The sequence below is a fragment of the Castor canadensis genome, chromosome 1, assembly GCF_047511655.1.
Source record: "Castor canadensis chromosome 1, mCasCan1.hap1v2, whole genome shotgun sequence".
NCBI lineage: Eukaryota > Metazoa > Chordata > Mammalia > Rodentia > Castoridae > Castor > Castor canadensis.
The window spans coordinates 185,253,864-185,280,764 of NC_133386.1; the positions used below are offsets into that span (position 1 = coordinate 185,253,864).

The 26,901-nt window shown below is 34.3% G+C and overlaps 1 pseudogene; it reads left to right on the forward strand.

Moving 5' to 3' along the window:
- LOC109703303 (olfactory receptor 4C11-like) lies at positions 1–26,487 on the forward strand (annotated as a pseudogene).
- Positions 26,488–26,901: the final 414 nt, after the last annotated feature.

Here is a 26,901-nt window from a genome sequence, read left to right on the forward strand (position 1 = left end):
ATGAAGGCTACCAAGGCCTCCCTGCACATCACACTGCAGCAGCACCCTGAGAGTGGTTGGTGCCCCAGTCCTTTCAAACTTCTCCTCCATCAACCTGACTCTTGAGCTTCAGTCTGGTCTCAAGAGATGAGAGGTAAGAAGGGCCAGACCTTGGAGCCCAGGGATGACACTGCAATAGTGATGTTGGCCCTCAGCACTGGTATGTGGATATTTTTAAGCCCCTATGATACACAGCTATCATGAGTAAACATCTGGTGCTCCTTGGTGAATCTGACTTGAGTGGGGTCTTGCATCCATTTTTCAGTACAGGTATTTTTGGCTTTGAAATTACCCTTCTGTGGCCCCACTGTTTTTTATCACTTTTTCTATAAAACAAAAACTTTGTTTAACCTACCTGAATGGACACTTATGTTATCAATCCACTGATGATGATTAATAGTTGGGTCAAATGCCTGGTGAATTTCATAATTCTTCTTATCTCCGACATTTTCCTTTTATACTCTGAGTAACCAGAGTCCAGGAAGAAGAAAAGCCCTTTCTACCTGTACCTTCCACATCACTGTTATCATTTTATTCTTTATTCCATGTACCTATAATCAAAGCCACTTGCCCTCCAGCAGCATTTCCAGAGAACAAGGAGGGAGTCATGTTTTATACTACTGGGACCCCTTTTCTTCATACATATACATTGTAGTGATCAAGTTAGGATGATTAGCAATCAATCATATCAAGTATTTATAGTTTTTTATAGTGAATGCATTCAAATTTCTGTCTTCTATTTTGAGATAGGTAATGCTTTACTATTTATTAATTTCACCCTGTCATACCAGAACTGGAGCTTCTTCTTCCTATCAAGAAATAACATTTTCTGTTGATCAGTCTTCACCCCTGCTCCTTCCCATGCACTTTTCCTCTTCTCAAGTAACCACTGTATTAATCTGAACTTCTATGGTTCTCATCCCACAAAGAAAGTTATATACAATAATTTTTGTTATTAGGGCTGTAATATATTTCTTTCTTGCTAACAAATTCTCTCATTTGCTGACTGTGATAATTCAAGCTTCTGGGTTGTAACTTTTCCTTGGAGATGCCCAGCAAAGAGCCACAAACATGTAGTGAGGAAGTGGACCATCATTCCAACAACCTGAGAAGAAATGAGTTTTGAAAAACCATGTAAACTTGGAATCAAACTAGAAATCAACAGCAATGGAAACTGCAGAAAATATTCAAATATGTGAACACTAAGCAATAAGCTTTGAAAACATCAGTGGACCACTGAAGAAATAAAGGGTAGAATAGAAAAATCCCTTTAGTCAAATGAAAATGAAAACATGACTTATTTCAGCTTAATAAATAACCAAATGGTGCACCTCCAGGTCTACAAAAAATAAGAACAAGACAGATTCAGAAGCAGGATTTCAAAAGAAATAATAAAGATCAGAATTGAAATTAATGAAATGGAGACTAAAAGAGGAATACAATGAATAAATGAAACAAAATTTTGGTTATTTGAAAAGTTAAATGAGATTGACAAAGTCTTAGCCAAATAACCAAAAGAAATAGAGAGATGAATTGAACTGAATTAGCAAACATTGAGATGAAAAGAGGGGATATCAAACAAATCCCTATAGAAATTCTGAGGATAATTAGAGAATGTTTGAATACTTATCTTCTAACAAACTGGAAAACCTAGGAGAAATAGACAAATTATTAAATGCATATGAATCACTTATATTGAACCAGGAGGAAATAAATATCATAAATAGAACTATAACAAGCAATGAGGTTGAAGTAGTAATACAGAGTCCCCAGTGAAGAAAAGCCCAGGACCAAATGGACTTATTGCTGAATTATATTTGGCCTTTAAAGAAGAACAAAGACTTAATGTTCATCACACTATTCCATAAGTTCAAAAGAGAAAGCATACTACTAAACTAATTCTATGACACCAGTATTACCCTAATACCAAAACTAGATGAGGACAGAATATAAAAGAACAAAAAGTTACAGAACAACATCCTTGATAAGCATAGTTGTAAAAAATCTCAATAAATTATGAGTCAACTGAATAAAACCACACTGTGATAAAATTGCTTCCTAGTTCAAGGGATGCAAGGATGGTTCAACATAAGCAAATTGGGAAACATAATAGAGAACATAAAAGAACCAGGGCCAAAAAATTGCACAATCATTTCAACAGAAGCAAAGAAATGAAAAAATTCAATACCATTTCATGAAAAAAGCCATGAAGACAATATGAATAGGAGAAATCTACCTTACCATAATAAAGCATATATATGACAAATCTATACCCAACATTTTGCTTAATGGGGAAAAAAAGTGAAAGTATATCCTCTGAAATCAGGAATGAGACAATAGTTTGCACTCTGTCTAACTTCATTCAATATCGTACTTGAACTTTTAGCTACAGAAATGCAGCAAGAGAATGAAATAAAAGGAGCATAGTTATGAAAGAGAGAAATCAAATTGTCCCTTTTTAGCAGGTGATGTTATCCTATACTTACAAGATCCTAAATACTCCACAAACAACTCTTAGATCTGATATAATTTCCATGAACATAGCAGGATACTAAATCAGTATATAAAATCAGTAGCTTTTCTATATACCAATAAGGAGCATAGTGAGAAAAAAATCAATAACACAATCCCATTCACAATAGCCTCAAAAATACCTAGGAATAAACTTAACTCAGAAGGAAGAACACAGCTACAATGAAAATTATAAATAAATGAAGAGATTGAAGAAAACAATAAAATAAAAAGAATTAATATTGTGATAATAGTTATATGATGAAAGCAATTTAATGGTTGGTTGAATGCAACCCCATTAAAAATTCCAATGTCATTTTTCACAAATATAGATAAATCAATAATAAAATGATATGGAAACATAAAAAACCCAAATAACAAAGCAATCCTGAGTAAAAATAATAGGACCAAACTTCAAAATACACTATAGGGCCATAATAACAAAAATTAACACAGTGCTGGCACAAAAACAGACACAAAGATCAATGGAATAAAATAGAAATTTCAGAAATAAGCCCATACAGCTAAAGTCATCTTATTTATGCCAAAGGTACAAATAATATACCTTGGAGGAAAGACAACCTCTTTAACAAATGTTGTTGGGAAAACTCGATAACTACATGTACAAGACTGAAACTAGATTACTTTCAATCTATGCAAAAATCAACTCAAAATGGATCTCAGTCTTTAATATGAAACTTGAAAATATAAAACTACTATAGGAAAATGGAGGGCAAAGATTTGAAGATATAGGCATAGGCTACAACTTTCTGAACAGGACTGTAGTAACTCAGTATATAAAATCAAGAATTGACAATTGAGATTGCATCAGATTAAAAACCTGCACTTTAAAGAAACAATTACCAGAATAAAGAGTCTACAGAATGGGAGTAAATTGTTGAAAATTATTTGTTGGAAAAGAAGTTAATATCCAGAATATATAAAGAGCTAAAAAATTACACACCAAAAGAAATAAATGGTTAACTAAATGGCAATTGTCAGTAAAAGAAATATCAATAAATTCTGGTAGAATGTAGGGAAAACAGGAGCCCTTATTCACTTTTGGTGGAAATGTAAATTAGTGCAACCACTATGAAAATCACTGAGAAGGTACTTCCAAACACTAAAAATGGAACTATTCCATGATACTTCTTTCTATATCACTCCTGGGCTTATGTCCAAAAGAATGTAAGTCAAAATACAATAGGGATGCCTACAAAATCATGTTTATAGTACTACTCACAAGAGCCAATCTATGACATTTAGCTCAGTGCCCATAAACCTATGAAAGGATAAAGGGTGTGCTATATGCACTCAATGTTATATTACTTCATTCCCCAGAATGAGAGGCTCAGGCCTCTAATCCTAGCAACTTGGGAGGTTGAATTCAGAAGGATTGTGGTTCAAGGCCAGCCAAGGTAAATAATTCATAAGTAAAGCAAAAATGGACTAGAGGTGTGGCTCAAAGGGTAAAGCACCCATTTGCAAACACAAAACCCTGAGTTGAAATCCCAGTACCAACCAAAAAAAGAAGAAAAATATAAAGAATGAAATTGTATCACTTGTAGGAAAATTAATGGAAATGGAGATCATCAAAAAAAGTGAAATAACCCAAACATAAAAAGACAAATATTGTAGGATTTTTTTCTCCTATGCAGTTTCAAGACTTAAAAATGTATCATGAATATAAAAGGTGAATTGTATGGCTGTGGTACAAACAAAAGTAGTGGGGACAGAGGTAAAGCATGGGGAGGGTGGGGTTGAAGTACATTAGATGAATGACTGAGAACAGAATAATGAAACACACTAAAATGAAAAAAGGGACTACTAAGAAAGCATTGAAGAGTGGGTGAAAGTGATCAAAATACATTTTATGAGTGTAATGGAAATATCAAAATAAAATATCTTCTTACAATTAATATACACTAAACAGAAGCAGGTTACTTTGGGAATGACTCTTTATCTATTGATCCTTAAGATGAGACCACATGAAAATCTATTATACCCTTTTCAAAGATGACTGAAATTATCAGATAAGCCATACTCAGATTCCTTGCTGAAGAAATTGAAAAAGTAAATGTAAGTTATTTTAAACTTATAAATATGTGATCATTTTTGACAATAATAAATCACTATGAATATCTAGGCCTGTTCTTTAATTGAATTTTTCTCAGAAAATTACTAAATCCTGTTTAGCTGGGATTATAGTGGGATAATATCATGCCCAGTTTTTTTTTTTTTTTTTTTTTTTGAAAATAGTGTCTGCCTAACTTTTTTGCCTGGGCTGACCTCAAACTAAGATCCTCATGACTCTATCTTCTGAACAGTTAAAATTACAGGGGTCTGGTACCAGGCCAGGCCCTAAGTGAAGGATATTTTTTCTCCCATAATTTTCATTCCTAAATCTTACAGATGAGGTTTAGCTATGATTGACTTCAGGCTAACTCCATCTCATGTACTTTCTTCAGTCTAGTTTTATTCTTAATAAGAACAAGAAAAAAGTCTTGCCATTTGCAATAAAATGGATGGAATTGGAGATGAGCATGTTAAGCTAAGTAAGTCAGACTCAGAAAAACAAGTATCATGTTTTGTCTCCTATATGGAATCTAGACTGTCAAAAAGAAGACATAAAATAGAAGGAGGACAATTGGGGAAGAAAAAGGGAATGAGCAGAAAATGGAGGGGACAAAGAGGAAAATGGAAGGTCAATTATTTTCAAAGTGCACTGTATAGGTAAGTTTAAAATGAAATCCACTGTTTTGCAGGAAGTTAAGAAAGCTGACCAAAGTTCCATATACACTAATAATGGACTCAGAATTCTGTTATATCATGTTTGTTTGAATCTTTACCTGGGCTCAAAGCTTTGCCCAAGCCTTCGTAAGTTAGTAGTCAACATTGGAAAGTGATTTTGACGCACGCTTGGATACAACTGGAAATGGCTAGGGTGCTAGGACAGGCACAGTGGAGAAGTGGCTCTCTGGACAAAATCTGCCTGTTCACTCCTTTCCATGGGACTAACTGGCCCTGTGGTTAACTATGCTAAGTAGCTCATTGGGCAAGTCCTTCAGGTTGAGTGGGAGTGGTGGGGTGTTTGTCTTTCACAAAGCTAGGCATTTGTGAACATTTATGAAACCTCTATAAATCTGTGATGAAAAAAACATATTTAGTTCACATTTTCTCTCTGGGAATGCTCTTGTGCAATGGGGTTGAACTTGAAAATGATTCTATTCAGAAATGTGAAAATAATTTTTTTTTGTAGGAGGTTCTAAAAGCAGAAGTAAAAAATTTTCTGTCAGTATTTTAGATCATTTGGTACAATCTAACTCAGGTCTTCTTTGAAAGCCTGTCTGTGAAGTATCTTCTCTTTCCATAACATCTGCAACAGAACGCAAGAGTAGAGGAATCTGAAGTATAATTTACATATTGCAAATACACCACAAAATTCATCTTTACAGAAATCAAAATTCAAAAAAAGAAAAATATTAATTTCCTGATGGATTTAACATCTTTATTTACAAGACAAAAGGTAAGTTTTCAAACTCACTGACCATTTCCTTTCTCTTGCTTCCCATTTGGAACAAGATTTAAGGGCAGCCACTGTAATCTGATTCCATCTAAGTAATGAGAAACTGATGCTTCAGGGATATACTTCTTGCAGTGATGAAATATTACCAATATTTCCAACTTGCATTATACTCTGCTTAATGCAGTGGTGTCTCAGACCTAAATCTGGGGCAAGTGAAGTATTCTGTTGTGTAGTATTCAATACCTCCACATATCTTATTTGCAAAGTCTGAGGTCAGGACAAATTTAAGGATGCAAATGGATCATATACAATCAGTTTGCATTGATATTGATGATAATATCCTGATAGTGATGATACCTGTGTTGGCTATTTAGGACCTATTATTACCTTAAATTGCAGCATCCTCTTTGTGGGGTTGGAGTAAGATAATATTAGGTGCCAGTGGGGAGTTTTTAGTGATGTCCTAGAAGAAATACTCTTTATCTTTACCAAGGTGCTTTGCTCACTCTTACATGATGGCATTTTCCCTGTTTATACTGTGGTTCTTCTTCATGCTCTGACTTTTGTTAATCATATTTTCTCCTTTGCCTCTGACTTTGCTCATCCTTTTCTAAACTTTCTATCTCATCCTCACTTTTATTTTTCAAGTATACATACAAAATGCTGATATCTTTGATTGGTCCTTGGGGATTGCATCCATCTGACAGCCATGCCATATTCTGAACGTGTTAATGGTTTTTCTGCTTATGTTTTCCTGAGTTTATTTTCCTTCCCCTTGGATGCTTGGACAGAGATGCTTTTCATGGTTATGTGGATGGATATTATAGAGATTTCCATGGAGCACAAAGTTTTGGAGTCTGGACCTGAATCTTCTCTAACTCATCTTTGTTAAACTATATTTCCCAGCATAATCTGACATGCATTTAACACAATAGTGCCAACTTACCCTAAAAACATACAAATAAAATGAAAAGGAGATGTTGAGTTTTAAAAGAGTAAAGGTCATACATGGGAAATACATATCTCCATAAAGTTATACACACACACACACACTCAAACACGCACACTCAGAGAAATGGAGAGGGAATGACACAGGAGAAGCGGAAAGTCATCAGAATTCAGGAGATAAAGAAAATTGAGAGAATGAGACTGTAAGTATATTTATGAGGAACGGAATGTGTCAGGATTTGATAGAGTTGGAAAGTGCAGAGCACTGGGAGAACAATTGGAAAGCAAGATGGTAGCATAGGAAAAGGAAAATTGAAAACCATGGTGACTGTTTCAACTATTATGTTTGGAGAAACAATTGTCATTTCATTATATGTATGAAACACTATATTTCTAAAGTCCCTCTGGTCATTTTCAAATGACAGGAAGGATGTAAAAAGAGAGTCAGATGGAAAAACTGAAGAAAAGAAGGAGTACCTGAACTTGATCCTTGTTTAGACACTGAACTGCTAGCATGGCTCAAATGGTAGAGCACTTGCCTAGGAAGCCATTGCTCTGAGTTTAAACCCCATTACAGAAAAAAAAAATAGAGACAGAGAACAGATTTATCAACCAGTGCATGTCAGAATCTACTTAAAAGATTTTAGGATCAGCCATTGATAAAATTGTCAAGTATGAAATTGCAACATGAAATTTTGGTTGGTACGGTCTAATAATTATAACGATGAAAACTCACATCATATTACTCAAAGTTACATATTATTTTTCTTCCACTAAATTGTGTGAAACATTTTATTTTGAATTCAATTAGGACTAAATGTTATGCAAAAAAATTAGGTTCTCTGTTTTGAGAGTATAAAAGCAATTCTGCTATCAGAGGGGAAAGTTATATAATTTTGTTGCCCCCACAGAGAAGAGTTGACAATGAACACTTCTGAACTCACAAGTCTGCAGGTGTTGGTGCATGGTCTTTCAAATGCCTGCAGACCAGAGTATATTTTAGATGATCCATAGTGAAACTGTTTTATGTTTTCCACTGACTTTCTACATGTAGGGAATGGAGAGATAATTATTGTTAGTGGGCTTTGAGACATGTTAAAGGTTGCAGTCTTTTCCTTATGAACAAGCTCAAAGTTCAATTGTGTCAAAGTTAAGAACAAAAAATTTGTTAAATTAAATTTTTCTCAGTGTTTTTTATTCCTTGGTGGCAAATACTTCTTAAAACTTCTCTTACATATTTTATGACTCCAAGGTTATACTTTGCCAATGAAAAAATTAAAAAGTGAAAATCTCATATTTTCTTTTTTGCCGAGAAGATAACTTATTTATTTTTCCAAGCTTTTCTGATGTCTCTTTGGAGCCTGTAGACTTACAAGCTTCAAATTAGTTATTTATGTGCCTAATAATCCATTTTTCTTCTTATTTTCATTATAGCTTTGTTTCGTTTCTCTTATCCTATATCACTTCACGTTCCTGATTTTTATATCTTGGGATGGCAAACTTTTTCATAACCAAAGATTTATTTAATTATATTTCACTCTCATAATTGGCCCCATATATTCAAATTATTATGTGCTTTTATATATTTTGTTTTAAAATATTTATTAACAAAAATTGGATCTGTTATTCCAACCTTCTGACTACCATGAAAATAAAAACTAGCAAGATCCACATGCTGATTTAATTTCAGACACACTGAAAAGGGACTTCATGATTTAAAATTGTTTTACAGCTATATTATTGGTCAATGGACAGTTGCAAATACTTTTTAAAAGTGAAATAACCTCATGAAAAGCCAGTCCTACTAATTGTAATGAAAGAGAATACTCCAATTGCACATGCCACAGAGCTGCAGTTACTGCATACTTTATAGATATTGAATAATCTAGCAACTTTAAAAAGTACATTATCTTAGTGTTTATTTTTCATATCAAGTCACTTGTAATTGTTAGTGTTATGAGGTTTGAGTTCAGGCAATGTGCTTTCAGACTATGATCAGGTCACAGAGCTTATACACATCTGACCCTTGTTTTGAACATTTGCAGCTCAGAGAACCTGGTTGGAAATCTGATATTTTTCAACTAAAACTATATTATATCTCCTTACATAATTTTGAATTGCTCATTGACATATCTATTATATAGGAATTTATAGTCTCTATATGCTTTCTTTTCCTTTAAGTGTAAATCACAGTGTCTTACAAAACTAATGATCTTACCACATTTATCTTAAAACTCAGTTAAGTATTTAATAAATGTGGTCATTTTTCCTTTTATCCCAATAATTCCTGATAATTTTGTTTCAATAGTCAATGTAAAAGAAAATCATGGAATTATGGACAATTAGAAAAAACATAAAATTTTTTAATATTTTGAAACAATGGAATATATAAAATGTTAAAATTAGCAGATTGAATTATGTGAAAAGAAAAAGAGCCACCAAAACACAAACAAAACATACAGAAATGCCAATTCAAAATTTTTATCTATAAAGTGTAATTATGATTGTGGTAGACAAAAACGACAAATGATCAGAAGTCAATATTGTCAGAAAATGTATAAAAATATAAAAATTGCTAGATAGTGGTAATGTTAATATGATAAGACATAATTTTGTAAATGTAACATGTTTTGCATTTTAAAAGTTAATTTTTGTATGTATGTAATACGGTAACATCATCAGATAACTTTTTTGGTAAGTGTTTCAACATTTATCAAAATTATCAATGTTGAAATTTTGGTCCTAATTGTTTATTAAAAGAGAACACAGAGATCAAAATATTTGGAAAGTAATATTTAAATGTTTCCAGAAATACATACAAAAATCTAAAGGCAGGTATTTCAGGAGAGTAGGGGAGTAAATTTAAATCATTTAAAGTCATGTTAATTTTTCTTGTCACTTTTTCTACTTTGCATGTTTCATCATAATCAGGAATTACTGTGTAATTATGGTATAGTTACTACTGGAGCACAAAATGCTGAAAATACTTTGAATACCTTACAATGTTCATGATCTTTTGCATTCCAGTAAAAATATTACACTTTGGAAATTATTACAAATTTATTTGTAGAACTATTTATGAGTGTGAAAAATGTAAACAATATAAATATCTCAATGAAGAAATGGTCAAACAGACACTTCTCACACAATATATATGCTATCGCAGTTTAAATTATCTATTGAACTATGAAAAGTATAACTACATTAGAATAGATGGTGTATCAATTCTAAGTCACAATCATATTGTAAAATGCAATTATATGGTGACGTCAATCAAATCAACTGTGCATGCAATTAATAAGCTCTTAAAATAAAAATAAAATTTTGGTTGGAATTATGTACTGTTTATCAAATTAAAATTGTGTTTTTAGAATAAATATTCTGGGGAAGTCAGGAACTATATGTTAAGATAGACATATGTGATAAAAAACCCTATATAAGCATATTAAAAATTTTATAGTATTTCCAATTCATGGGCAGATGACCTTGATAATCTAATGGAATAAGTTTATGAGTAGACTAAATAGGGTAAAGACAATTTTCCTTCAAATATGTCTACCTCAAAGTATTATCCAGACTTTTTAATGTGATGGCCATCACTAAGCTGATGTGTTGACTACAATAGACATAGGGAAAATGTTGTCAAAATAACCTTTATAAACCACATTTTATCCAAGATATTAGAGTAATAGATAATGAACACAAGTTAAGTGAACTCAACTGAAAAGATTTTCATCGGGAAGGGTTCTCCAACATTATTATTGACTAGTTGTATTGTAATAGTGTTTCTCATAATTCAGCTAAGAGATAAAATATTTAACATGAAAATATGTGTGCTTATGGGTATATATGTGTGTGTAAAAGTTTTAAATTCTTCTGAAAACTCCAAATAACATCAAGAAAATATTAAGATTCATTATAAAATGGCTAAAGTAGATAAGTTCTTGTAACAGAAAATGATAAGCTCTTCAGTTTTCAATCTAGGATATAATCAAAATATTTGAAGGACATTCATTACTAATTTATCAAATGGAAAAGCATTAGCCTGGCTCCCATGACTCACAACTGTAATCCTTGCTACTTGAGAGGCAGAAATCAAGAGGATCTTGGTTTGAAGCCAGCCCAGGTAAATAGTTCACGAAACCCTATCTCTACGCTTCATAAAAAAGGGCTGACAGAACTACTCAAGGTGTAGGCCCTGAGTTCAAACCACAATACTGCAAAAAAAAAAAAAAAAAAAAAAAGCATTGGTTATTGCAGTGTGTTTTTGAATCAATAGATGTATCTTTCAGGGTTCTGGCATCTTGAAATTTATAAAGACTCATCTGTTGTAGAGCTTGTCTTTTCTCCATTGTGTGTTTTGGGCTGCTTTGTCAAAGATCAGTTGGTCAGGTGGCTATACATGCATGAGTTTATGTTTGGATCTTCTACTCTGATCCATTGATCTTCCTGTCTGTTTCTGTGCCAATACCATGCTGCTTTTATTGTTATGGCACTGTAGTATAATTTGTAATGCCTCCAGCATTGGACATTTTGCTCTGAATTGCTTTCGCTATTTTAGGTCTTTTGTGTCCATATGTAATTCATGATTTTTTATTTTTATTTTTGTGCAGAATGTCATTGGAATTTTATAGGGAATGTATTGAACATGTAAATAGCTTTTGGTAGTATGGTCATTTTCACAATGTTGACTTTACCAAATCCATAAGCATGGAAAGCCTTTTCATGTCCTGAGGTCTTCTTCAATTTCTTTCTTCAGTGGTTTATAGTTTTCATTAAAAAGGTCTTTGGTTTCTTTCATTATACTTATTGCAAGGTACTACATTATTTTTGAGGTTATTGTAAATGGGATTGTTCTCACTTATTTCTTTCTCAGTGTGTGTGTTGTTGGTATATAGAAAAGCTACTGTTTTCTGCAGGTTAATTTTGTATCTTGCCACTTTGTCAAAAAGAGTTTATGATTTCTAGTAGTTTTTTGGTGCAGGTTTTGGGGATGTCTCATAGTATTTTGGTAGACTTTTTCAGGTCTCTTTGGTATGAGATCATGTCATTTGCAAACAGGGATAATTTGACTAGTTCCTTTACTACTTGAATCCCATCTTGGTTCAGTTTTGCTCTTGTCTTATTGCTCAGGCTAGGAATTCCATAACTATATTGAATAGGAGTGGAGAAAGCAGACAGACCTGACAATAAGGGGAATCGTTTTAGTTGTTTTCATTTAGTATGATGTTGGCTCTAGGTTTGTCATATACTGCCTTTATTATGCTGAGTAACATTCCTTTTATTCCTAGTTTCTTCAGAGCTTTTATCATGAAAGGTTGTTGGATTTTGTCAAAGGCTTTTTCTGCATCTATTGGGAGGATCATGTGGTTTTTGTCCTGGGTTCTGTTTATATGTGGAATTACATTTATGGATTTATGTATATTGAATCGTCCTTGCATGCCTGGAATGAATCTGAATTGGTTATGGTGCACGATTTTTGTGACATATTGCTGAATTCTATGTGCCAGTATTTTGTTGAGAATCTTTTCATCTATATTTATTAAAGATATTGGTCTATAATTCTCTTTTCTGGTTATGTCTTAATTAGCTTTTGGAATGTTTGTAATGCTGGATTCATAGAATGAGTTTGATAGTGTTCTTTGTCTTTCTATTTCCTGGAAAACAGGAAATTCTACTTTAATGATTTGGTAAAATTCTACTTTAATGATTTGGTAAAATTTGGCCACGAATCCATCAGGTCCTTGGCTCTTCTTTGTAGGGAGACTCTTTATTACTACGTCAATTTCATTACATGTAGTAGGGTTATTTAGGTGGTTAATGTCATCTTGGTTCAATTTTGGTTGGTATATGCATCTAGGATTTTACCCATTTCATCTAGATTTTCCAGTTTACTTGAATATGTTTTCAAAGTACTCTTCTAATGATCTTCTGGATTTCATCGGTATTTGTGGTTATGTCCCCTTTTCATGTATGATTTTATTAATTTTGGTCTTCTCCCTCTTTGTATATTGGTTTGGTTTCAATTTCATTAATCTCAGCCCTGATCTTTATTTTTTTCTCTCAGTCTGCTGGGTTTGTGTTTGTTGGTTATTGTTTTCCTAGGAGCTTCAGGTGCATCATTAGTTTATTTGAGAGCTCTTGGCTTTTTAAATGTAGGTACTTATAGTTATAAACTTTCCCCTTAGCATGGCCTTTGGTGTTCCCACAGTTTTGTAAGTTATATTTTCATTTTTATTGCCTTCTAGGAACTTTTTAATTTCTTCCCTTATTACTTCAGTTGCCCATTGGTTTTTGAGCAGTGTGTTATTCAGTCTCCATGTGTTTGAATAATTTCTGGGGTTTCTTTTGTTGTTGAGATCTACTTTTATTCCATTGTGATCTGATATGATTCAGAGGGTTAGTTTAATTTTCTTAAATTTGTTGAGGCTTGCTTTGTGTCCTAAATTATGACCAGTTTTGGAGAAAGTTCCATGAGCTCCTGAAAGGAATGTGCATTGCCCACTTTTGGGGTGAAATACTCTGTAGATATCAGCCATGTTTATTTTGTCTAATGTATTGAGTAGCTCTGAAGTTTTTTTGCTGATCATTTTTCTAGATGACCTATCTATTGGTGACAGTGAGGTACTCAGGTATCCCACTATCATTGTGTTAGTGTGTAGGTGTGCTCTTCATTAGAGTTTTTTGAATATAGATGGGTGCTCCTGTGTTTGTTGCATATATGTTATGGATTCATATTTTCTCTTGATGAATTGTTTCTTTCATTAATATAAAGTGACTTCATTGTGTCTTCTGATTGCTTTTAATCTAAAGTCTACTTTGTCAGATATGAGTATAGTTACTCCTGCTTGTATATAGAGAGCATAAACAAGCATTTTTATTTCCTTAGAAAACTTTTTTCTGCCTTTTGAATATAAGCCAATGTTTTTTTTCTTTTTAGTGAGATGAGTCTCTTATAAACCTCTTATGGTTGGGTCTTGCTTTTAATCCAACTTACTATTTTATGTCTTTTGATTGGGGCATTGAGGCCCTTTACATTTACATTCAGTGTTAAATTTGAGAGGTGCCTGTTGTTTCCAGTCATTTTTGTTCCCCTATTGTTTCATTTTACCTATTCCTTCTTAACTGGTTTGCTTGCTCAGAAGGGTTTATTCTTTCTTGAATATTCCTGTCTCACTCTAGTTTCTCCTTCTATTTGTAAAAGTTCTTCAAGTATCTTCTGTAGTGCTGGCTTGGTGGTTGCAAATTCCTTCAGTTTTTCCTTGTTATGGAAGGTATTAATTTCTCCTTCATTTAGGAAGGATAGTTTTGCTAGGTAGACATCTGGGTTGATGGTTGCTTTCTTTCAGATCCTGAATTATGTCTTTTAATGACTTTCATGTTTTAGAGTTTGAGTTAGGAAATCTACTGTTATTCTAATAGATTTGTCTTTAAATATGACTGTTTTTTTCTCTTCTGCAGCTTTCAGAATTCTTTCTTTGTTCTGTGTGAGTGTTTTTGATTATAATGTGTCTGGGAGTGTTTCTTTTTTGGTCCTGATGGTTTGGTGTTCTGTAAGCTTCCTGCACCTGGGTCATCCCTCTTTCACTTAGGGAAGTTCTCTGCTATCATTCTTTTGAATAGGTTATCAATGCTTTTAGTTTGTATCTCCTCTGCTTCTTCTATACCCATGATTCATATGTTTGGTGTCCCAGATACCTTACATAGTCCATTTATATTTTCTTAGCATTCTTTCATAATCTTTTACTATTTGGTATAATTCCTCTACTTTGTCTTCTCCTGATACTCTGTTTTCAACTTGATTCACTCTGTTCACCAAGGTTTCGATTGTGATATTTATTTGGGATATTGAGTTGTTTATTTTGGATGGATTATTTTTCAGGGTTTCCAAATGTTTATTGATTTCCTCTTTCATATCCTGGATAGTTTTCTTAATGTCATTTGTCTGTTTTTATTCTCTTTGAGCTCATTTAATTGTTAATTCTCTTCTTCTTTGAGGTCATCTACTAACTTTTGTGTTTCTTCTTGGAGGTTGTTAATCACTTTTACTATTTTTTAATTCATTGTTTAATTGATCTTCGTCTACACAGTTGTTTTGATCCTAAGTTGTGGAATTGGCCTTTGATGAAGAGCTATTGACTAACTGTTTCATTCTGTTTTTGTTAGGGTTTTAATCTCTTTTGCCTTTCTAGTTGGTGTTTTGCATTTTTTATTTTTTTTTCTTGTAGCACCATCATCAGTATTCCTCAGAGAGGGATATGCTTGATATATAACCCTTTGCAAGGTTCTTGTGGTGCTGATTACCTCTTTTCTCCCCTCAGTGAAGGGGCTGGAGTTTCCACTCTTTGATGGTGGTGCAAGGGTTTTCCTGCAGTTGCTGTGTGGAGTGCTGGATCTCTGTGCACGGTGGAATTATGCCTCCTTGCACTAGCAGGGTAGCAGATTGCCACTCGGTAGAGGAACTGGGATTCCAGTTCTTGGACAGGAGCGATGTGACTCTCCTGTAATGAATTGCAGTGGACAGGAGAGACATGACTCTCTTGCAGGGAATTGCAGTGTGAAGCACTGGGCTTCTGTGTTCCTAGGGGTCATGGGAATTCTGGTGCTATCTGTCTTTAGAGTGGCTGGTTATAGCTTTTTTGCCCTCAGTGGGAAATCTGGCATTCTTGCTCATTGACAGGGAAGTTGGGGACTCTCTGCTGTCAGGGACAGTGGGGAACGCTGGGCTTCCATGCCCTGTGGGGAGGGAAGCCTCCTGGCGCCAGCAGAGTAGCAAAGCCAGGAACCTAGAGTTTGCTTAGGTTTATGGTTGTTCACTTAGGTTTAGGTTTCTGGTCACTCCCTTTTTTTTTTTTTTGCAAATGTTGTTACTTCTTCTTTTTTTTTTTTTTCATTTTTCTTTTATTATTCATATGTGCATACAAGGCTTGGTTCATTTCTACCCCCTGCCACCACCCCCTCCCTTACCACCCACACAACCCCCTCCCGCTCCCCCCCTCAATACCCAGCAGAAACTATTTTGCCCTTATCTCTAATTTTGTTGTAGAGAGAGTATAAGCAATAATAGGAAGGAACAAGGGGTTTTGCTGGTTGAGATAAGGTTAGCTATACAGGGCATTGACTGACATTGATTTCCTGTGCGTGGGTGTTACCTTCTAGGTTAATTCTTTTTCATCTAACCTTTTCTCTAGTTCCTGGTCCCCTTTTCCTATTGGCCTCAGTTGTTTTAAGGTATCTGCTTTAGTTTCTCTGCATTAAGGGCAACAAATGCTAGCTACTTTTTAGGTGTCTTACCTATCCTCACCCCTCCCTTGTGTGCTAAAGCTTTTATCATGTGCTCAAAGTCCAATCCCCTTGTTGTGTTTGCCCTTGATCTGATGTCCACATATGAGGGAGAACATACGATTTTTGGTCTTTTGGGCCAGGCTAACCTCACTCAGAATGATGTTCTCCAATTCCATCCATTTACCAGCAAATGATAACATTTCGTTCTTCTTCATGGCTGCATAAAATTCCATTGTGTATAGATACCACATTTTCTTAATCCATTCATCAGTGGTGGGGCATCTTGGCTGTTTGCATAACTTGGCTATTGTGAATAGTGCCGCAATAAACATGGATGTGCAGGTCCTCTGGAGTAACAGTCTTTTGGGTATATGCCCAAGAGTGGTATTGCTGGATCAAATGGTAGATCGACGTCCAGCTTTTTAAGTAGCCTCCAAATTTTTTTCCAGAGTGGTTGTACTAGTCTACATTCCCACCAACAGTGTAAGAGGGTTCCTTTTTCCCCGCATCCTCACCAACACCTGTTGTTGGTGGTGTTGCTGATGATGGCTATTCTAACAGGGGTGAGGTGAAATCTTAGTGTGGTTTTAATTTGCATTTCCTTTATTGCTAGAGATGGTGAGCATTTTTTCATGTGTTTTCTGGCCATTTGAATTTCTTCTTTTGAGAAAGTTCTGTTTAGTTCACATGCCCATTTCTTTATTGGTTCATTAGTTTTGGGAGAATTTAGTTTTTTAAGTTCCCTGTATATTCTGGTTATCAGTCCTTTGTCTGATGTATAATTGGCAAATATTTTCTCCCACTCTGTGGGTGTTCTCTTCAGTTTAGAGACCATTTCTTTTAATGAACAGAAGCTTTTTAGTTTTATGAGGTCCCATTTATCTATGCTATCTCTTAGTTGCTGTGCTGCTGGGGTTTCATTGAGAAAGTTCTTACCTATACCTACTAACTCCAGAGTATTTCCTACTCTTTCTTGTATCAACTTAAGAGTTTGGGGTCTGATATTAAGATCCTTGATCCATTTTGAGTTAATCTTGGTATAGGGTGATATACATGGATCTAGTTTCAGTTTTTTGCAGACTGCTAACCAGTTTTCCCAGCAGTTTTTGTTGAAGAGGCTGCTATTTCTCCATCGTATATTTTTAGCTCCTTTGTCAAAGATAAGTTGCTCATAATTGTGTGGCTTCATATCTGGATCCTCTATTCTGTTCCACTGGTCTTCATGTCTGTTTTTGTGCCAGTACCATGCTGTTTTTATTGTTATTGCTTTGTAATATAGTTTGAAGTCAGGTATTGTGATACCTCCTGCATTGTTCTTTCGACTGAGTATTGCCTTGGCTATTCGTGGCCTCTTGTGTTTCCCTATAAATTTCACAGTAGATTTTTCAATCTCTTTAATGAATGTCATTGGAATTTTGATGGGAATTGCATTAAACATGTAGATTACTTTGGGGAGTATCGACATTTTTACTATGTTGATTCTACCAATCCATGAGCATGGGAGATCTCTCCACTTTCTATAGTCTTCCTCAATCTCTTTCCTCAGAAGTGTATAGTTTTCCTTGTAGAGGTCTTTCACATCTTTTGTTAGGTTTACACCTAGGTATTTGATTTTGTTTGAGGCTATTGTAAATGGAATTGTTTTCATACATTCTTTTTCCGTTTGCTCATTGTTAGTGTATAGAAATGCTAATGATTTTTCTATGTTGATTTTATATCCTGCTACCTTGCTATAGCTATTGATGATGTCTAGAAGCTTCTGAGTAGGGTTTTTTGGGTCTTTAAGGTATAGGATCATGTCGTCTGCAAATAGGGATATTTTGACAGTTTCTTTACCTATTTGTATTCCTTTTATTCCTTCTTCTTGCCTAATTGCTCTGGCTAGGAATTCCAGTACTATGTTGAATAGGAGTGGAGATAGTGGGCATCCTTGTCTGGTTCCTGATTTTAGAGGGAATGGTTTTAATTTTTCTCCATTAAGTACAATGCTGGCTGTAGGTTTGTCATAGATAGCTTTTATAATGTTGAGGAACTTTCCTTCTATTCCTAGTTTTCTTAGAGCTTTTATCATGAAATGATGTTGGATCTTATCAAAGGCTTTTTCTGCATCTATTGAGATGATCAAGTGGTTTTTGTCTTTGCTTCTGTTAATGTGGTTTATTACGTTTATTGATTTTCATATGTTGAACCACCCCTGCATCCCTGGGATGAAGCCTACCTGGTCGTGGTGAATAATCTTTTTGATGTGTTGCTGAATTCGATTTGCCATTATTTTGTTGAGGATTTTTGCATCAATGTTCATTAAGGGGTCACTCCCTTTTTATTACTGAACCTAACTAGGCCCAACTGGGTGGTTACAGGAGATTCAGAAGAACAAAGGATAGACAGACAGACAGAAAGTGGGATCAGATGTGTAGGCCAATCAGGTGGAAATGCACAAGGACCTCATTGCTTCTTATCTCTCTTGATCTCTTCTCTTTACTCTGCTTCTTTTCTCTATCTTTATTCTTTAAGGCCTTACTCTTTTACAATTCTTTAAAACCTTGCTTCTAAAGTCTTCTTCAAAACCTTGCTTCACCATTCTTAAAAACCTCTTTCTTTAGACTCACTCGTCTCTTGGTAAAACTGTCAGTTTCAGCTTGCTCCTGGTTTCTCCAAGGCAGTGCAATACCTTATTTCCCTCACAGGGGCTGCTGAGTGGCTCCACCCCCACAGGGCTTTCTTCAGCTCTGTATTCTGTCCCTCCCCAACAGACAGGTGAAATATTCCTTCTGTGTATTTGGCGCCAGTTTCTCCAGAGGTATTGCAATTGGTTCCACAGTGGTGCTACAATATGAGGTTCCCTCCCAAACATTGTGTTGTGCTCACCTGGCAGGTTAGCAGATTTTCTTGTTTGAGAACAGATCAGCTACAGGGTAGTCCAGGCAGGTGGCACACAGAGGTTTTGTGTCCACTTTTGTTTGGTGGGTCCCAATCTTCCCAGATGCTTGCAGCAACTCTCTTTCTACAGTTCTCTGAGGTGCATTATTGTTGAAGAGTTTGCAGGCACACTAAGTTGGAGAGAGATCTGTGCAGCCATGCAGCAATCAAATGTTCTGTGTTTGCATGAATTATGGTGGGTCCAGGTACTTGCAGATGCTTGCAGGTCTCTGTCATTCTTTTTTCTCTGCATTGTGTTTTGACTTTACTGACCAAGGCTGGAGGGAATTAACAGAGAAAGAGAAGAACAACAAAAGAAAAAGAAAAAGAAAAATTGGCAGATAGGCCATGGCTAACTGCCCCTGCTTAGAGTTGTTCCCAGCTGGGAAACAGACAGGTGGGCCAGCAGCAGTTTCCAGTCCCTGTTCCAGGCTGTTGTGCTCTTTAAAAAGTTAATTTAAGGGTCAATAAAAACTATTATGTGCTCCCTTGGTGTTGGTGGTAACTTTGTTTGGAGAAAAAAATGAGTATTACCTGATCTTTGCTGCCAGGAAAATCTGGAAATTACTGGAAGTTATGCAGGTCAAGGTTCCAGGGTCCATCAGCTATCCATCATTTTGATTCCTCATATGCCATGTTTTGAAAGTAACTTCCATGATAGAATTATCCAATATGTAAAAGCTACATACATAATACTTTCCAAATAATTTTTAGAGCTTAGTATTTTTTTTACTGTCATTAAAATTGGAATGTGTGTAAATATTCTGAAGTCATTTGAGGTTTAATCTAAAATTTCCTTACCCCTAAGATTCATTAACATAAATATAATTTTTCAAAAAGTTGAAGAATTTTAAAAAATATATCAGCTCAATGTGTCTAATTATGTAGACTAGCTGCCTGAGATGTAAACAAGGAGAAATTCATGTAATTATTCAATTTTGATTAAAATGTTAGAAGTAAAACTTATGTTTGCAACAAAAGGTTTAAAGCATAAAAATTAACAATTCATGAGTCCAATATATGTATTCCTACTAAGACCAATCACTAAAGATATTAAAACATCATTTCAGTTCTACTCTTGAATCCTATTTTTTCCTCTCTCTCCCTTCTCTCCCCCTCCTTCTCTTTCAATCTCACCTAATTGCTTTGTTTTTTAAATAAAAATATGTTTATTAACAGTAATGCACCAGATTTAATTCTTGATATTCTTAACTACTCAGGTAATATAAACTTTTCTTCTTCTTCGTAGAAAAGCATTTCAGAAAAAACAATGAAAGACAGACTACTCTACTTCCCCAAACACACCCTTAGTCTTTGTGAAGCAGGGTTTCAAGCACAACCCAGCACCTGTTAGAGACAGAGGCCAGGCAGTTATGGCTCTACCCACTCAGCTAGAGTGCAGTCCTTAAAAACAGATTTCCCTAATACTTCTGGCTTTGGCTTGCTATTCCTTTTCCTCTCTGCTCTGTGTGACCACAGGAGAAGACTTCAACCAAATTGTTTTGTTTTCTTTTTCTCTCATCTCATTTTATGATTTGACTAGCTCAAATACATTCTATCTTGTATGAAGGGCAAAGCTCCTGTAGGCAGATTTCATACTTTAGACATTTTAAGGGTTGAAAAGATTATGGCACTGAGTTCACTCTTTACCAATTCACCAATTGTATTTCAACACAAAACATATACTGCATCATAAAATGGTCATTATGAATTCTAATCAAATAATGCATATCTTAGTAACTACTTCAATGAATACTTTCCCAAATCATATATAATGATGTGTTGATGAGAAATATTTGTTACAGTCCCTCATTTTTGTTTTTCCCTTTGCATTTTTTTAGTTTTTCAAATAGCTAATCCATTTCCTGAACAAGAGAACAGGTGACCTACCTTCAAACCAGGGCTTAAATGCCACCCCCCAAGCTATCCACAGCTCACAAACAGTCTCAAGTCTATTATGAGTCACCTCACCTTTCTTTTTAAACTTCACAAGTACTTATTTTACTAATGGTCTTCTTAATTCAATGTGACCTCCTTTTGTCATTGTTAGTTATGAGGTTAAAATTTTAAAGAGCATCTAAAATCCCACAAGTCAAAGAAGGAAAGGAATGAGTGCAAACTTAATCAAGCTTACACTGGAGCAAGTTCTTCCATTTATGACTTTTGAATATATGGTTGTATCCATTGTCAAGGTCTTCTTTGCATATAGAAGCTAAACCTATAAGTCTGGAGAGAGGAAAACTGTCTGAGATGGGGAATCTGAGCTAAGCCTCTTATTTTAAGAATCTACATGATGCTCCAGTTAGTAGGAAATCATTATTTACTTAGTCCTTACCTTGGGTATAAAACATGAGAGGAGACATCTCAGCTCTGATTGAAGGGACAGATCCAAAATGCTTATACAAAGAGGTAGGTGAGAGATCTAAAATAGGACAGAAAGAAAACACTATAAGGATAAGGGCTGAATCTAAGTCTACAATAAAAAAGAAGGATTATGATTGTGGAGCAAGGGTACCAAAGACTTTATTTTCTACCTAAAAGTGTGAGGATCTGACAGTGGCCAGAGGCATCCTAGTGTTGGAATGAAATCTGACATCACAGCTCACCCCATCAATTCCGGATGCTCTTCATATTCAACAGAGATGTGCCTGAAGACACTGCTGAATTCAGTGCTGAGCCCTACAGAAAATGTGCATGGATAAGGTGTGACCTTTATCATGAAAGTGAAAACAGTTTAAAATATGAATGTTTTAAATTATTACACATAGGAATAGAAAGGTGAGAGAGAGAGAGAGAGAACAAGAGAGAATGGGAGTGAAAAGTGGATTTATTATAATGCAGCATCTTAAATTCAAGAATACAGCTAGAATAAGTCATGATGATAGTATCTAACACAGGCAATGAGGAAAGCTTTCTGAAGCATGTGGACTCTGGATGACCTCAGAGGAGCATTTGTCACATAGTAGATTCCCAAATGCTTATTGAATAAGTGCTACTCACTTTTCTGTTGCTGTTTCAAAATATCTGAGTAAATCCACTTAAAAGGAATCACTTTCTCAGTGATTTTTATTTCTATGTGGTGAATAGATATTATGAATGTATATGCCACCAAAATTAATATTTTGCCCATGAAAAGATATCCAAATGTTACAACCTTGCATTCATTTCCTTTTGCTAGGAAGAAAACTTGCTTTGACACTTTTCTGATATCTCTTTCAAAACTGAGTGTTTAGAGGTATTATATTTCTTGTCTAAGTTCCCAGGACAGTATTTTCCTTATTTTTCTAAAGCTTAGTGTCATTTCTTTTACCCCAAATCCCTGCATGTCTCTGATTTTCCTACCTGTGAATAGAAAACATTTTCAACATCAAATACTTATTTAATTGAATTTTCCTCTCATCTTTGGTCACTTATATTCAATATTTTATGCATGTTATGCAAGATGTTTAGCATTTTATTTTACAATGTTTATTAAATGTATTTGGGTCTCTCATTTTTGCCTTTTAACTATCATGAAATAAACTAGCAAGAACCACACTCCTGATCCAATTTCAGGCTCTTGTTCAGGTTTTAAAATAGTTTTACAGCAATATAATGGGTAAATTGACAGTTGAAAAGTATTTTTGAACAATGAAATAACCTTATGGAGAGCCAGTCCTATTAATCATAATGAAAGGCACTACTCCAGTTCCATATGCCACAGAACCTCATCTGATATATGCTCTGCAGATACTGAATTATTTAACCTTCATAGCAACTGCAAAGGGTACTTTATCTTACTGTTTATAATTCATATCAAGAGATCACTAACAGGTAGTGCAAGGGGGTTGAGCCAAGGCAATGTGTTTTCAAACTGTACTCAAGTCACTGAGCTAATATAACTCTAATTCAATTTTTGAAAGTTTGCATCTCAGACAACATGGTTGGAATCCGATATTTGTCAGCTAAAGTTATACTTTATCTTCTTACATAATTTTGAATTCTCCATGGAGAAATCTATTCTATAAGATTTTGTAGCATCTAAATGGCTTCTCCTCGTTTAATTCATATCACACAGTGTCTTCCATAATTAATTATCTGAGTACATTTATCTTAAAATTTCAATAAGTTGCTAATATTTATGGGCATGTTGCCATTCATCCCAGCAATACATGATGATTTTGTTCCAGTACTTAATGAAATGAAAATCATGAAGTTATTAGAAAAGAAATATAAAATTTGGAACAATGGAGTAAATAAAGGGAAAATTGACAGCTTGAATTACATAAAAAGAAAACTGTCACAGAAAAAGAGAAATAAAACACAGAAAATAAATGATAATTACAATCTATAAAATATCATTACTGTTTTGGTAGATTGATATTCATCCTAGTAAAATATCAGGATTTCTAAAAGTGACCTGACAAAAATTATTGATGATCAGAGGCAATATTTTCAAAAAATCTATAAAAATACAAAATTTCAGCTTATGTTCATGTTAAGATGATAATATAATTTTAAAATATATTTTCTATTTTAAATGTTAATGTTTGTAAGTATCAGTAACATCATACGATAAAAGTTTTATAAGTACCTCAACTTTTTTGAAAGACATCAATATTAAAACCTTACATTTTACATTAAGAAAGAACACAGAGATCCACACATATGCAAAAATATTTATAAAGTTATGCTAAGTTCACCTCACCCCTGTCTAGATTGACAGGGGTTTAAGGAGAGTAGGGAAGTAGATTAAAATAATTTAAGGAGACTTGGTAATTTTTATTCTCACATTTTTATTTATTTTGCATGTTTCATTATGATCATGAAATATTGTACAGTTAGTTTGTAGTTAATAATGGAAGATTGATAGAGTGCCTCAAATGCTCTAGAGTGCCTGCCTACAAGCAGGAGGCTCTGAGTTTAAACTCTAGTACAGCCAAAAATATATGGATCACAAAATGTTGCAAATACTTTTAATACCTGTTAATAACAATGATGATTTCATTCATTTAAGTAACAATCATGCAGCTTGGAAATTATTACAAATTTATTTCTAGAATTTTTCTGTGTGAGTGTGAAAATAGGAAATGAAACCAATAACTCAATGAAGAAATGGTCAAACAGACACTTCTCATAAAAATTTACATGTTATCATAGCATTACATTGGTAGTTAAGGGCTGGTGGAGTGTTTCACATGGTAGAATGCCTGTCTAGCAAGCATTAGGCACTGAATTGAAAACCCAGTACCACAAAAAAATTGATAATTAAACTATGGAAAATATTGTAACATAAGAATACTTGGCATAGGCATTCTAAGTCACAATTATAATGTAAACTGCAATTATATGGTGATTTCAACCAAATTAAATATTTATGCAACAAATAAGGACTTGAAATAGAAACATGAAGTTATATGTTGAAATTATGAATTTTTTTCAAATAAAAATAATGTTTATAGGAAGTTCAGGACATATATTTTAAGAAGTAAATATATGATAAAACAAACCACTGTTACAGCATAGTAGAAAATTAATACCATGTTTAATTCACAGGCAGAGAAGCTCAATAATCTAATGGAATAAGTTAAGTGCAGACTAAGTAGGGTAAAGTTTAGTTTCTTTCAATTATGCCTACTTCAAAGTATTATCCAGACTTTGTTATATCATAGCCATCAGTATACTGATGTCTACAATACAAGAAGCACAGGTAAATGTTGTTAGAATAGATTCTTTCTAAAGAACATTTCATCCAAGATACTAAAAGGGTAAAAGATAATGGACACAAAAATAAGTGAACTCAACTGATAAAATTTTCTTCAGAAAGGATTCCCTGACATTATTTGTGCCTAAATGTATTGGAATAGCATTTCCCAGGATTCATAAAAAATAAAATTTGTAGTATAAAAAATGTATGTGCTTTGTTTGTATAAATGTGTGTAAACATTTTGAATTGTTCTGAAAACTCCAAATAAATTAGAGTAACTAATTTATATTCCATTTTTGATGTGAAAAGGAAAATTTTGAGGCAAATAAGTTACTTGTAAAAAGAAAGAGTCAATTATTTCAGTTCTCAATCTAGGTAGTAAGCAAAATATTTGAAGAACATTTATTTCCTATTCTTCAGATGCACAATCTTTAGTCAATGTAGGATATTTCTGAATCAACAGATAAATCCTGCCAGGTCCTGCATCTTCAGATTTACAAAGCATCATAGAGGATTTGGGTTCATCCTGAAGACAGATTTAGTACAGCGAGAAAATAACTCAGGAACCCAGAGGATAGTTCATGATCTCCTAAATTTATAGTTTCTTTTTTTTCTCTCTGCAGATTAATTTTCAAACTACAATCTATCTACAGCCACAGATATAGTGACTAACCACAGTGTGACTGAATTCATTTTGTTTGGGTTGACACAAGATACTGGAAAGCAGAAGGTAGTAATTGGGATTTTCTTCATTCTTTACTTTATGATGCTGTTGTGGAATTTTCTCATTTTGGTGACCATTAATAGAAGCTAAACACTTGAAAGTCCTGTGTACTTCTTCCTGTTCTACCTATTCTTTTCCGATGTTTGCTTCTCTATCACCACAGTCCCACAATTGATTGTGGATGCCCTTTCTCAGAGGAAAGTCATTTCCTACCGTGAGTGCATGATCCAGAACTTTTCAAGCCATTTCTTTGGGTTCATGGAGATATCAGTGCTCAACCTCATGTCATTTGATCGATATGTGGCCATCTGTAAGCCTCTGAGATACACAACCATCATGAGCCAACGTGTGCATCATGCATTGTTGAATCTGGCCTGAGCAGGGTCTTTTATCCATTCCTCAGCACAGCTTTTCTTGGCTTTGAAATTACCTTTCTGTGACCCCAATGTAATTGATCAGGTTTTCTGTGATGTGGAACCTTTGTTGAAACTTGCCTGCCTGGACACTTATGTCATTAATCTACTGATAGTGTTTAATAGTGGTGCCATATGCCTGTTGAGTTTTGTAATCCTTCTTATCTCTTACATTTTCATTTTACATTCTCTGAGAAACTGGAGTGCAGAAAGAAGAAGGAAAGCCTTCTCTACTTGCACCTCCCACATCGCTATTAATTTATTTTTTGTTCCATGTATCTTCACATATACCTGCCCTCCAACCACATTTCCAATGGACAATATGGTGGCCATGTTTTCTACTATTGGGACACCCTTGCTCAACACTCTGACGTATACTCTGAGGAATGCAGAAGTGAAAAATGCCAAGAGAAAATTGTGGTGTAGGGAAATGTGACTTCAGCTGGCAAATTCTGTGTGAGAATTCTAGTGTATACTTCCTTTACAATTTAGCTTCAGTTTCATGTATTAGAGATGTCAAATTTCCTGGAAATACCCAGTAATCAAATATTTAGGTCTAATGTTTCTCAACTTTCAACAATTATTTACATGACAATATTTTACACTACTATTTTCATGTTGAAGACAATCTCAACTATATAAAGTTTTCTTTCATCACTTTATAATCTCACAATCAAATACTCTCATGGTACTTCAGATCATATACTTATAATTAAATCACATTAACACCAGAAACACCAAGAAATACTGTATTTGTTGATACAGGCCAATAAGGCATAAACAAAATATGGTGTATTTGGTATATATATTATCATTTTTATCAAGTGAATGTCATAATATTGCAACAAAT